Source organism: Dysidea avara, chromosome 3 (assembly GCF_963678975.1).
Source record: "Dysidea avara chromosome 3, odDysAvar1.4, whole genome shotgun sequence".
Classification (NCBI taxonomy): Eukaryota; Metazoa; Porifera; class Demospongiae; order Dictyoceratida; family Dysideidae; genus Dysidea; species Dysidea avara.
In genome coordinates, this window is record NC_089274.1 from 31,422,927 (window position 1) to 31,435,707 (window position 12,781).

General features: G+C 38.4%; 1 protein-coding gene across 1 annotated transcript in view; it reads right to left on the minus strand.

Moving 5' to 3' along the window:
- LOC136250693 (uncharacterized) overlaps positions 1-12,781 on the minus strand; it is a 67,070-nt gene that overhangs the window by 53,826 nt on the left and 463 nt on the right. The window lies entirely within an intron of this gene.

The window sequence follows — 12,781 nt, forward strand, 5'->3', positions numbered from 1 at the left end:
AAAACACCCGCCCATTATACGTCCCTTCGTTCAACATGGATTCTATTCCCGGTGAGTACGAAGCCTTAGGCCTTGTAGTTTTCTCAAACATTATTTTATTTATTACTATTTTTTCATATATTGCATTTCGTATTATTCTTAGTACTTGGTTGTATAATTATTACTAGGCCTGGGGGACATACAACCAAGAACAAACACCAATGGGGCAATCTACATATGGGGCATGTAAAACAGTGCATGACCAGCAAAGTGTGTGTGGATGGAAACGATGCACAAACAGTAAACATAAGTGATATCAAGACACACGGTACTGTGTCGTGCAGCCCAAGAAGCCAGCGCGCCACACCCGTGAGTATATTGACAGGAAGAACGAAAACGTCATTTTCACACCTTTGTATCTCAGTGATCACATATCCGATTAGAACCAAATTTGTTACACAGTTGCCCGCCAGCCAGGGGAGGCTACATTCCAAATTTGAAGGAAATCGCCCCAGCCATTTCCGAGATACGAACTGCCAAAGTTTCGTTTTTTTTTCTTCGTTTTTTTTTTTCTTCTTCTTCTTCGTCTTTTCGCACACTTGCAAAAATTGCTATAACAAGCAAACGCATGCTCCAATCGCCTTGAAATTTGGCACACAGAAAGGGAGTCCAAAGGCGCAGCAAGAAGCAAGTCACCATCTGAAGAGTTAAGCAAATATATCACTATAGAGATTCAGAACATTACAAGTCACACTGAAGAAAGTTCAGCTATAAACAAGTCATGCACCCTGTAGAGAATTCAGCTACAATTAAGTCACTCTCTAGAGAATTCAGCTACACAGAATTCAGCTACACACAAGTCACTGTGGAGAGAGTTCAGCTACAAACAAATTACCCTGTAGAGAGATCAGCTACAAATAAAACACTTTGCAGAGTGTTCAGCTACAACAAATCAACCTTTAGAGTGATCAGCAATGAACAAATCAACACAAATCTACCTGTAGAGAGATCAGCTAGAAACTACACACAATGTAAGGAGTTCAGCTACAAGCAAATCACCCTTTAGTGAGTTCAGCTACAAATAAATCAACCTGCAGTGAGATCACCTACAAAAAAGCACCTTGTACAGAGTTCAGCTACAAACAAATTACCCTGTAGAGAGATCGGCTACAAACAAATCAACCTGTAGAAAGATCAGCTACACACAAATCAACTTGTAGAGAGATCAGCTAGAAACTACACACAATGTAAGGAGTTCAGCTACAAGCAAATCACCCTTTAGTGAGTTCAGCTACAAACAAATCAACCTGCAGTGAGATCACCTACAAAAAAGCACCTTGTACAGAGTTCAGCTACAAACAAATTACCCTGTAGAGAGATCAGCTACAAATAAAACACTTTGCAGAGTGTTCAGCTACAACAAATCAACCTTTAGAGTGATCAGCAATGAACAAATCAACACAAATCTACCTGTAGAGAGATCAGCTAGAAACTACACACAATGTAAGGAGTTCAGCTACAAGCAAATCACCCTTTAGTGAGTTCAGCTACAAATAAATCAACCTGCAGTGAGATCACCTACAAAAAAGCACCTTGTACAGAGTTCAGCTACAAACAAATTACCCTGTAGAGAGATCGGCTACAAACAAATCAACCTGTAGAAAGATCAGCTACACACAAATCAACTTGTAGAGAGATCAGCTAGAAACTACACACAATGTAAGGAGTTCAGCTACAAGCAAATCACCCTTTAGTGAGTTCAGCTACAAACAAATCAACCTGCAGTGAGATCACCTACAAAAAAGCACCTTGTACAGAGTTCAGCTACAAACAAATTACCCTGTAGAGAGATCGGCTACAAACAAATCAACCTGTAGAAAGATCAGTTACACACAAATCAACTTGTAGAGAGATCAGCTAGAAACTACACACAATGTAAGGAGTTCAGCTACAAACAAATCACCCTGTAGAGAGTTCAGCTAAAACAAATCAACCTGCAGAGAGATCAGCTACAAATAAATCACTTTATAGACAGTTCAGCTACAAACAAATTACCTTGTAGAGAGATCGGCTGCAAATTAATCAACCTGCAGAGAGATCAGCTACACACAAATCAACTTGTAGAGAGATCAGCTACAAACAAATCACCCTGTAGAGAGATCAGCTAGAAACTAGATACAATGCAAGGAGTTCAGCTACAAGCAAAATCACCCTTTAGTGAGTTCAGCTACAAACAAATCAACCTGCAGTGAGATCACCCACAAAAACGCACTTGTGCAGAGTTCAGTTACAAACAAATCACCCTGTATCAGGTAGAAGAATTCACCTTGTAGAGAGTTCAGCAACAAAGAAACCACCATGTAGAGAGTTCAGCTGCAAACAAATCACCCAGTAGAAAGATCAGCTAGAAGAAGTTACCTTGTAGAGAGTTCAGTTACAAAGAAACCATCATATAGAGAGTTCAGCTACAAAGAAATTACCCCGTAGAGAGTTCAGCTAGAAGAAGTCACCTTGTAAAGAGTTCAGCTACAAAGAAACCATCATGTACAGAGTTCAGCTACAAAGAAACCACCTGTACAGAATTCAACTACAAACAAATCACCCTGTATAGAGATCAGCTAGAAGAAGTTACCTTGTAGATAGTTCAGCTACAACAATTCACCCTGTAGAAAGATCAGCTAGAAGAAGTCACCTTGTAGAGTGTTCAGTTACAAAGAAACCATCATGTAGAGAGTTCAGCTGCAAACAAATCACTCTGTAGAGAGTTCAGCTACAAAGAAACCGCCATGTAGAGAGTTCAGCCTCATACAAACCACCTTGTAGAGAATTCAACTACAACAAATCACCCTATAGAGAAGAAGTTACCTTGTAGAGAGTTCAGCTACAAAGAAACCATCATGTAGGGAGTTCAGCTACAAAGAAACCACCATGTAGAGAGTTTAGCTGCAAACAAATCACCTGTAGAGAGTTCAGCTAGAAACAAATCACCCCGTAGAGAGATCAGCTGGACGAAGTCACCTTGTAGAGAGTTCAGCTACAAAGAAACCATCATGTAGACAGTTCAGCTACATTTCAAGTCACCCAGTAGAGAGTTCAGCTACAAAAAATCACCTTGTAGAGAGTTCAGCTAGACGAAGTCACCTTATAGAGAGTTCAGCTACAAAGAAACCATCATGTAGAGAGTTTGGCTACAAAGACACCACCATGTAGAGAGTTTAGCTGCAAACAAATCACCTGTAGAGAGTTCAGCTAGAAACAAAATACCCTGTAGAGAGACCAGCTAGAAGAGGTTACCTTGTAGAGAGTTCAGCTACAAAGAAACCATCCTGTATTTAGTTCAGCTACATTTCAAGTCACCCAGTAGAGAGATCAGCTGCAAAAAAATATCCTGTGGGGCATAATGGGCCTGTAATAAACATATGTATATAATTTGTATAATTACTAATAAAATCAAAAATAATTGAAGTACTAAAATTCTTCAAGTTATTTTCTTCTTCCTGTAATAAAGAAAAAAACACATGGGTTAAAAAAGCCCCAAAGCCAGCCATAGGCCGGCTTTGCAGTATACAAATACAAAAAGAAGTAATATCTAATCAAAAACAGCCAAGCTGTAAAAAAAGGTGCGGCCCCCAAAAAGGCCATGGTGAAAAAAGATGTGAAATCCAAGGTGGCGGCCAAGAAATGGCTGTGATGGTAGGTTAATGGTTACATTTTAATAACGACAATTCAGGTGAATTTTGTGCCGCTTGGTCTTGGCACCAAATTCACCTGAATTGTTGTTATTAAAATGTAACCATTAACCTACCATCACAGCCATTTCTTGGCCGCCACCTTAGATTTCACATCTTTTTTCACCATGGCCTTTTTGGGGGCCGCACCTTTTTTTACAGCTTGGCTGTTTTTGATTAGATATGCAATTACAATCGTGAGGGCCTGCTACTATTACGTTGTACTGAATACCTGACCATGGAAGACCACATAATGCATTGTCACCAGCCCTGCATGATTCTCACAAGTTGAGGTGCAAGTGCATGCTCTCATATCTACGGTATTGATATTGAATCTCATGCCTACAAGCAATGAAGCTTATACATCTATTAAACAGTCCTAAAAATATAATGTTTAATCAGGGTAGTGGATTAAGACATGCATGAATGCTGAAGTTTCCAAGGGCAGATGTCAATGATAAAAGAAGCAGGGTATTTCACTAGAAATTGTTATCTGAGTTTTTTGATATGAGCTGGGCCATAAGTCCTAAAGTGATAACATGGATATACTACAAGATGAAATATAGGAGATACACAATACAGGAGATACAATGTAGGTGATACACAATACTGTATGCAAGCCAACAAAGGGAGACAGCCAAGCCATCCATAAGCCAGAAGACTGCTAGGTGAAGGCAAAATGTACAATACAAGAAAACATTAAAACATACCATGCTCTTTACAATACATTTACAAACACTAGAGGTAGCCAAGCTAACTAGAGCCTAGCAAGCCAGGCGGAAGTACAAAATAATACAAACAAACATACCGCTATTAATCTTCTTCCTGGTCTTGTGCAGCATGGTGAACTTCCTTCATGTTGTTGTGTTGGGCATGGTCGCCTTAATTACTTTCCTTTATGTGGAGTGCATCCACTGGCAGCTGGCATGACGACTTGGGACTTGGTGTGCCAGCTGGCAACAATTCCAAAAACAAATGATCAGTAGTTTGCTCGTCTAGATTGCTGTTTGAATCCGCCTGGTCGGTTAACTGCATTGTAGTCGGCATCACGTGCTATCTGTTTTGATCGGCGTTAAATAGAATAGTCGTACGGCTTCTATCACTTCCACGAAAACACCTGCCCATTATACGATTGTCTCTTCATACAACATGGATTCTATTCCTGGTTAGTGCAAAGCCTTAGGCCTTGTGGTTTTCTCAAACGTTATTTATTTACTATTTATTTATTTATTTCATTATTAATGGTGTGATTTTAACTGCATTTCGTATTATCTTTAGTATTTGGTTGTATAATTAGTATTTTACAGTGACCAGCACTATAAATAAATAAACAAGTACAATGGAGCTTCACAAATTCCTGTAGACAAATGGTTTCTCACTGCAAGTGGTCCAGCCGGACCAAGTAAAGCTGCCACATATGGCACGTTGATCTCTCACTGCTGAATCAGCTTGAGTTTGAGGTATTAAGTTAGTGTGGTGCAACGGTAAGACGCTTACAGCATCACCCTGGATCATGATCACTCTTAATCTTGTAAGGCCAGTAGAGTATACCTAGGTGCAACCAGTGAGGCCAGATCAGTCGCAAGATATTATGTGATTACAAGTGTGGTTTGTGCACAGTAGAAACCAGCATGGTGATACAGTTTTGCCAAGTTTGTTAACTTGTGAATCAGTACATGTACAACATCAAAGGAAAGAAGATTTTAAATGGAAGTGAAGGTGTACCCCAACTACTGAAAAGCAACATGGCCATTTTGCTTCACTTCCAACTATGCTCCACCCGTTATACAGTGTTACAAATGAAGAATAGTATGGAAGTGTCTCTGCAATCAATCCACTCACTATGGAAATTTCGGACAATATTATTTTCTGTAAAGAAAGCCATTATATTGCTACTAAAAGGCAAATTTCAGGCTTAAGCAATTGAAGAAATCAAGCACGTAGCATTTACCATAGTCAAGTTATGTTTGGCTGAAGGCATCAGTTGGAAATTCTATTTAAAATAACACTTTAAAATTTTAATAGCAACTTGTAAGAAGCATTTTGGGTCACTCTGAAAACATATTTGGGTCTGATTGTTTTGTTACCTGAAGGAAAGTTTTCAATTGATATGAAAGTGCCAATTTTCATGATCCCGTATTAGTGCACTGTTTGATTCTTCATCTATAACACTGTAAAATGGCTGGAAATGAGTGGAATGACCACGTTGATTTTTAGGAAAATTAGAAATGAGTAAGAATTATGAAAATAAAAGGCCTAGGGAAGTTACCTAGCATAAGCAACCATTTATTGGATGGGTTCAATTACCGGAAACGCATGCTTCAATTATCGGACGGGTATTATACTAATACAAACAGTGGTACAGAGAAATGGCATGGTTGACAAAGAGTGTGTTATGTTTGTTAAAGGTTGCTGATACAGGAATGGACAAAGGTTAACAGTTTGTGTAACATTCGTACTGTAGATTTCAATGTTAGCCGCCAAACAATAAAGGAAACAAGGTATGATCAAGGCCAGCAGTCACTAAAACTTCCACAGAAAACATGATATGGCTAGTGTCAAACTTGCCAGTTGAACTGGCATAACCTATTAGATGACTTGGCAGCTGTAACGAAGGCAAAGACTGGTGAAAATGTAGTCCAAAATAGTGCACTACCATCTAGCCAACTGTTGAGAAGTGTAGGAAACCTAATATTCATCTCCATGACCAGAGTTCAAGTGTGCCACCAAGCTTCCCTACTAAGCATCTAGAAACCACCAAGAGATCAAGAATAGAACCAAGAGAAGGAATTACAATTAGTTGAGAGCTGGTTGTTCCACTATTACCTACTGTAGAGCCCTTAAATGACCACTGTGTGTTTAATTATCAAGCAATTTATGTGTGCAATTTTACAACAAAACATCATAGCTCATACAATATGTGCTGAAATTTTGTATGGATGTCGGTTAGACCTTCATAAATATACAGGACTTTTTTTCAGATTTTTGTGAGGTTCCAGTGTGAGGCCATGACCAGTTATTGGACCATTGTCCAATAAAATTGAAACACGCAATTCTATGGAGTTCCGTTGATTGAGCCATGGTTCCGTTACTTCGACTATTCATGTTTTCAGCTGTTACTGGTCACCTTTTGACACCAAATTTGATACACGGGAAGACAAAGTCAAGTGAATACCTTTGCCAAAAATAGTGCTCCAGAAATGTTCTGACGAGAAGGGACATGTGGTGAGAATAAATGTTCCTTTAATTGGTTGCTTATGCTATACACACAAGTCAACTATTGTGGTATCCCTTTCTTGAACCTATAGACCAATTATAAAGTTGTTACAACTGCATAGCATATGTAAGTCGCCAATTATCAGCACCATTTCATTACGCAGTTGTAATTCCTTAATTCAATGATGTATGAACTTCCGGTTTGAACCATTTAACAGAGCAGTCCTTCATCTCTTAGCGCACTAAAGTTTAATTTTCTCATGTGAGTAAACGTCTTGTTATAAAGAAAATCGCAATGCATATCGTGTGCCAATTATTGGCATGGGGTACCTATTATCGGCAACTTTACTTTCATGATTGACTAATTATTGGCACAATGTGCGATTTTGTGTGTAACTCCATGATGCCTCATTGGTTCTTTGCGAAAATTGTATGGGAGGTGCAGTCCTTGGATAAGTCCATTTTCCAGAAGTTTTATGAAGATCAGGCCAGCCGTTCAAGAGATATTCAGGTTAGATGTAAAAGCATACTGGATTCTAATACAAAATTACTTTTACGCAATTGCATGCTCAACCAGCATAATATAGCTTGTATAGTGTTTTAACAACAATAATCACAGAATGAAAACAATTCTAAGAAATGTTTTAGAGGATATAACAGCCCATTGTGGAACTTGGTAGCCTCCATATACCCTGTAGCCCCCCAGTTTACAAGTGCCGATAATTGGTGCCTGCTGATAATTGGCAACTTAAGCTAAAACTAGCTACATGTAGCTATTCATAACAAAGTATTTAAGTCTGTACTACTAAGTTATATATATATATACATATAATGATGCTACCGACTATATATACTGAAGCAAAATATATTAGTAAACTCTAAAATTAATCAGCTGTTGGTACATAACTTTTTGCAACAATGGACAATGCTAGAGCAGCTTTGAACCTGATTAGGCCTATTGTTAAGCTGGTTAAAACTTTTAGCTACTAGCTACCATCATAGATACACAGTATAATTCATACACAAATACTGACTGTATTTATTCTGTCTATGTTATGGTGTTGGAACTAATAGTCAAAAATTCTACCTAGGCTCAAACAAAAATAGACCACAGCCCCAAATAGTGAATAACACTAGAGTCATTTATAGATTTGAGGTTCGTTTTGTCTCGTCATAGGGAGTTTTTAAAAATAGTTGTTCCAATACTGAATAAAGACAGGGTTAGAATATGTAGTATTGGAACACTATTTTTGCTGTGATAGTATATACTACGTACCCGGGATTGTGTACCGACTTCATTAACACTTATCAACACTTCAATATACGGTCTTCTGTTAGTAATCGTAAATGTTTCCCATAAAACTGGCCACCTCCTGGCAATTTTACCAATACGAAAGAATTAACCTCTTTAACATTACATAAACAATGAAAGGATACACTAGAACACTTCTCAATAGACTGAATTACCAGGAAAACGCTTGAAATACAGCATAAGCATCGTGCAAGTGATTTTACAAGCCTCAAACTTGCCACCATATTTCATCGAATAACAACTCAAAAAACCAAGCTACAATCGTCATGCCTATCTTAAACCATTCGTCTGTGTCCACTCAACTAGCAGTATCATAGTAAGTGACATATTTAGCCATTTAACAAAAGCTGAGATCCCCAAACACCTTCCAACAACCCAACGTGGATACCACTATTTTACCACTCAGCTTGTGCCAGTTTTTTGGCTTTGACACTTAGCCGATCAGGATCTCTCCTCTAGCCATTGAAACTGTAGAGGGTAGCAGATATGATGCTGTTGAGCTCCAGTACTACGCCGCCTAGTACTAGAGATTTCCAACTAAATGAAATAATTAACATTCCATACATTCATTGGTATGACAAATATTGTGCTTTTTTTCAGGGTCATTTTATTGCAAACCTCACCTCAATCAGTGGTTCCTATCAAAAGATATAAAAGAAAAGAAGCTGACAGTGTGATGATTTTTGTGTACAGCATTTTCAATGTTTTTTTATGTATATTGCATGGCACCAAACACAATATTCAAAGTGTCATAGGAAACTAATAACGACATCAAATTTTCACCACATATCTATTTTATGAAGAACAGTATATGAACTAGGTAAAACCTCTCAGAAGTGACCACTTCTTTGTAGACTGACCACTCAGAATATTACATGAATAAAAGTATACACAGGTACCTAATGTATTTCCAGGGATAACTAACTAGAAAAATCAGTATTATTTTATAACATGGTAAGTACTGGCATCACAAGTCACAATTAACACATACTTCGGAAACATGACAATCAGATAACACAATGTGAGAGCAACATTATTTTTAAAATAGATTTGTTTGGACACTGCTCAGCTTTATTTGTCACATTGTAAGCACTAAGGATGATAATGACATCACTATACTTCAAAGAGAAATTATAAACAGTTTCTGATCAAAATTACAGTCACTGAAGCTGCTATAAAATGGATCAAAACAGCAGTAAATACACCAGAATATAACAACATGTAAGTGTGAAGCCATGTAAGGCTGGTATCACATGCCAGTCTCCACTTTTGAAAAGATGATGCTCAACCTTGAACCTTATTTTGCAATTCTGCGAAAGACAACAAACTGCTCACCTTCAAACTATACTTGCATCAATGCAGGGGGAAGCCTTGAAGCCCAGGGTGATTGCAATGCTGAATTCTGAACAGTGCTATTTACCTTTAAAAGGGCCATATTTCCATCATAATCCAACATTAATCGTCCTCCAATTAAAAAACACATGGCAAAATCGAAATCAGCATAATTATACGGTTTGCCCAGAACCACTTTCTTCATCTTCATCAGCAGCAGATTCAAGCGGAAACACTTGGAAACTTCGACTATCACCGGTGCCATCTTCTTCCAATTAGAATTACGTACGCAATTATTTGTATGGGCTCCCTATGGCGATTTTTATTTCTCAAACTTTGAGTTGCTATATTTCAATAAATACCGCATGGATTTTAACCCAGTGAAGTGCATTATGAACTACGAAGCATTGGCTACCATTAACTGGAACGGCAGCTTGTGAAACGTTTACTGAAGGTGTATACTTTAAGCAGCAAAAATATGTGTGAAAAATTGGTAGATTGGAAATCGCTACTACATAGTACAACACTTGCACGGTAGCTACACTACAAAGGAAAAGTGTTGACGAGTACAACGATGATCGTTTCTTTGAAAACCGGCGGTACGCAATCCCGGGTACGTAGTATATCATATCTATGCTACCATTCAATTTTTAATACTGCATGCATGAGCATAGTGAGCTGGGTGATTTGCGCTAAGTAAAAAGCATGTATATAGCTAAGAACTCGTTCAAACTATTTCTCATTGTAAAACTCTCCTGTCATCCACATAATTATTGTATTTCGGGTTTTTTATGATGCCGGTGTCACAGTGATATGTGTTCCCGCTAGCTTCGTGTTTCCCAGCACACATATCACTAGGGATCCGTGTTTCCCCACACACATATCACTAGGGATGCGTGTTTTCCCGACAAAGGCGCTAGTGATATATGTTTCCCTTCCAGTTTCTCAATTTTTATAGCTACCACTCCCAACACCCGCATTTAAATTCTGCTGCTGATATACTACGAGTCGACTAGCTATAGCTACTGCTGCTCTATAGCAAGCGTCACAGTACTAACTACTGCTGCTAGTACTATGCTGCATGCTACTGCTATATACTATACTGTTACTACACTGCAGTCACTGCTTACTGCCTCTACTGCTACTAGCTGTAGCTATAGATCTATTATATATACTCATGCTATTTTTATAGCTACTACCTACTGCTACTAGCTACTGCTTATACTGCCAGATGCTAATATTGCTACTATTATACTAGCTATACATGCTTGCTGTCACTGCAGTTGCTACTGTTGCTATACTGCTTGCTACTACTGGTGTTTTGTGTATAGCTGAAACCAAATTTAAATTGTACATTTCACATTCTTGATGAAGCAATTTAACTTTTTACTTTTACTTTACATGCAGTGTCCAGCATGAAGATCTGATAGCAACTAGTGCGGCTGCAGCCTTTGAGCTAAAATATGTGGACTTTGACATACTTATAACACAGTCAATAAGATGAACAGAAAATGAGCCAATGAAAGGAAAATCCCTCCTACCCCAGGATTCAAACTGCAGGCTACCCAATGTCTAGTCAAGCACCACACTCAGTCTCCTCCATATTTGGTGAATTCTCTGCTTCTTGGCACACAAAATAGGATTCATCTACCCTGCTACATGTTATATGCTGTCTGTGAATCTATAAGCTACAATAGAATGTGCTACCAATAAAGACAAGCAGTTGGTCTTAATTCAGTGCAATTCTAGGAGCTGCATGCATTGCATATTATATCTCTTGTATATGCATCAGTTGTGTACATTAAGCTAATACTTGTGTGCATGCATGCATGCTAAGTTTATATTCAAGTAGTTTTTAGCTATATACTTGAGAGATTTTCACTGAACATGCTGCAGGGTTTGCACTACTAGAGTGTTTAAATTGAGTTTCCTTGAGAGGTTTTGGACAACTCAAGATATTTTACTTTCAACTGATAGTGAGACTTTCAAGTTCTTAAGAGACTTAGTTACTTAAACTACTTGAGAGCTTAGAGATTTTTGACTACTTAAGAGACTCTACTTAAGATTTTACTTGGGTGACTTGATTAATTTAGGTATTCGAGAGATTTTAGACTATGCTTGAGAGCTTTTCACTTGAGAGGCTTATACTTCAGAAATTCTACTTTATAGAGATGTTTCATGCAGTACTTGAGAATTTTTACTTAAAAGTTATGTGGCTATACCTGAGAGACTTTCACCTGAGAGCTTTAGACTACTTGAGAGATTTTATATCTGAGAGATCCCAGATTTTTGCTTTACAGATTTGTACTTCCAAAGTCACTTTACTGAATCCATTGCAGGATATCTGCATGTACAAAAAAAATATTATGTGCAGAGCATGTAGGAGATGAAAGTTTAAGCCATCCATCCAAAATTCCATAACAGAGCCAAATTATGCTTCCAATGAATGTTCTATTAGAGTAGTTAGGTGACTGCTCTATATTAGAGTATCTCTATCTTGTACAACTTCCATGCTGATCAGGGTCCTTGTTGCATAACCTTTAACATAAATCCACTGATAATATATACCTTGGAAAAGTGTTTATAAGGTGGATTTAGGAGTATTATGTATTAACAGCAATCATATAATTGCGCTAAGACAAAATTTCATTGTAATACTCAGCATATTGATCAAGTAAAGCCTAAAAGTGAAGGGGGGCTTCAGCCCCCAAAGCCTCCCCCCCTGGATCTGCCCCTGGTGGTAGCAGCAAGTATAGGAGCAGTATATAAGCAGTAGCTATAGCATGCAGTAGCAGCAACAAGCAGTAGTCTAAGTATAGCAGCAAAAGGAGCTCAGATCCTGCATATACAGTAGCTGGCACAGCTAGTAGACAAGTAGTATAGCAACAGGAAAAGGGGCAGCAGTGGCTAGTAGCAGTAGTAGAAGCAGCAAAGCAAAAATGGTATACGTATACATGCACTTTGAAACTGAACGTCATGCAGGGAAACACGCATCCCTAGGGATATGCCGGTGTGCGGGGAACGCTTTACCTGGGGAACATAATACCCGGGGAAACATATATCACTGCGACTTGTAGATTCCTAGCCAGTTAGTGATATGTGTGCGGGGAAACACGGATCCCTAGTGATATGTGTGCGGGGAACACAAAACTAGGGGAAACACATATCACTGTGACACCGGCCAGTCCGGCGGCACAGTAAAAAAAAAAAAAAA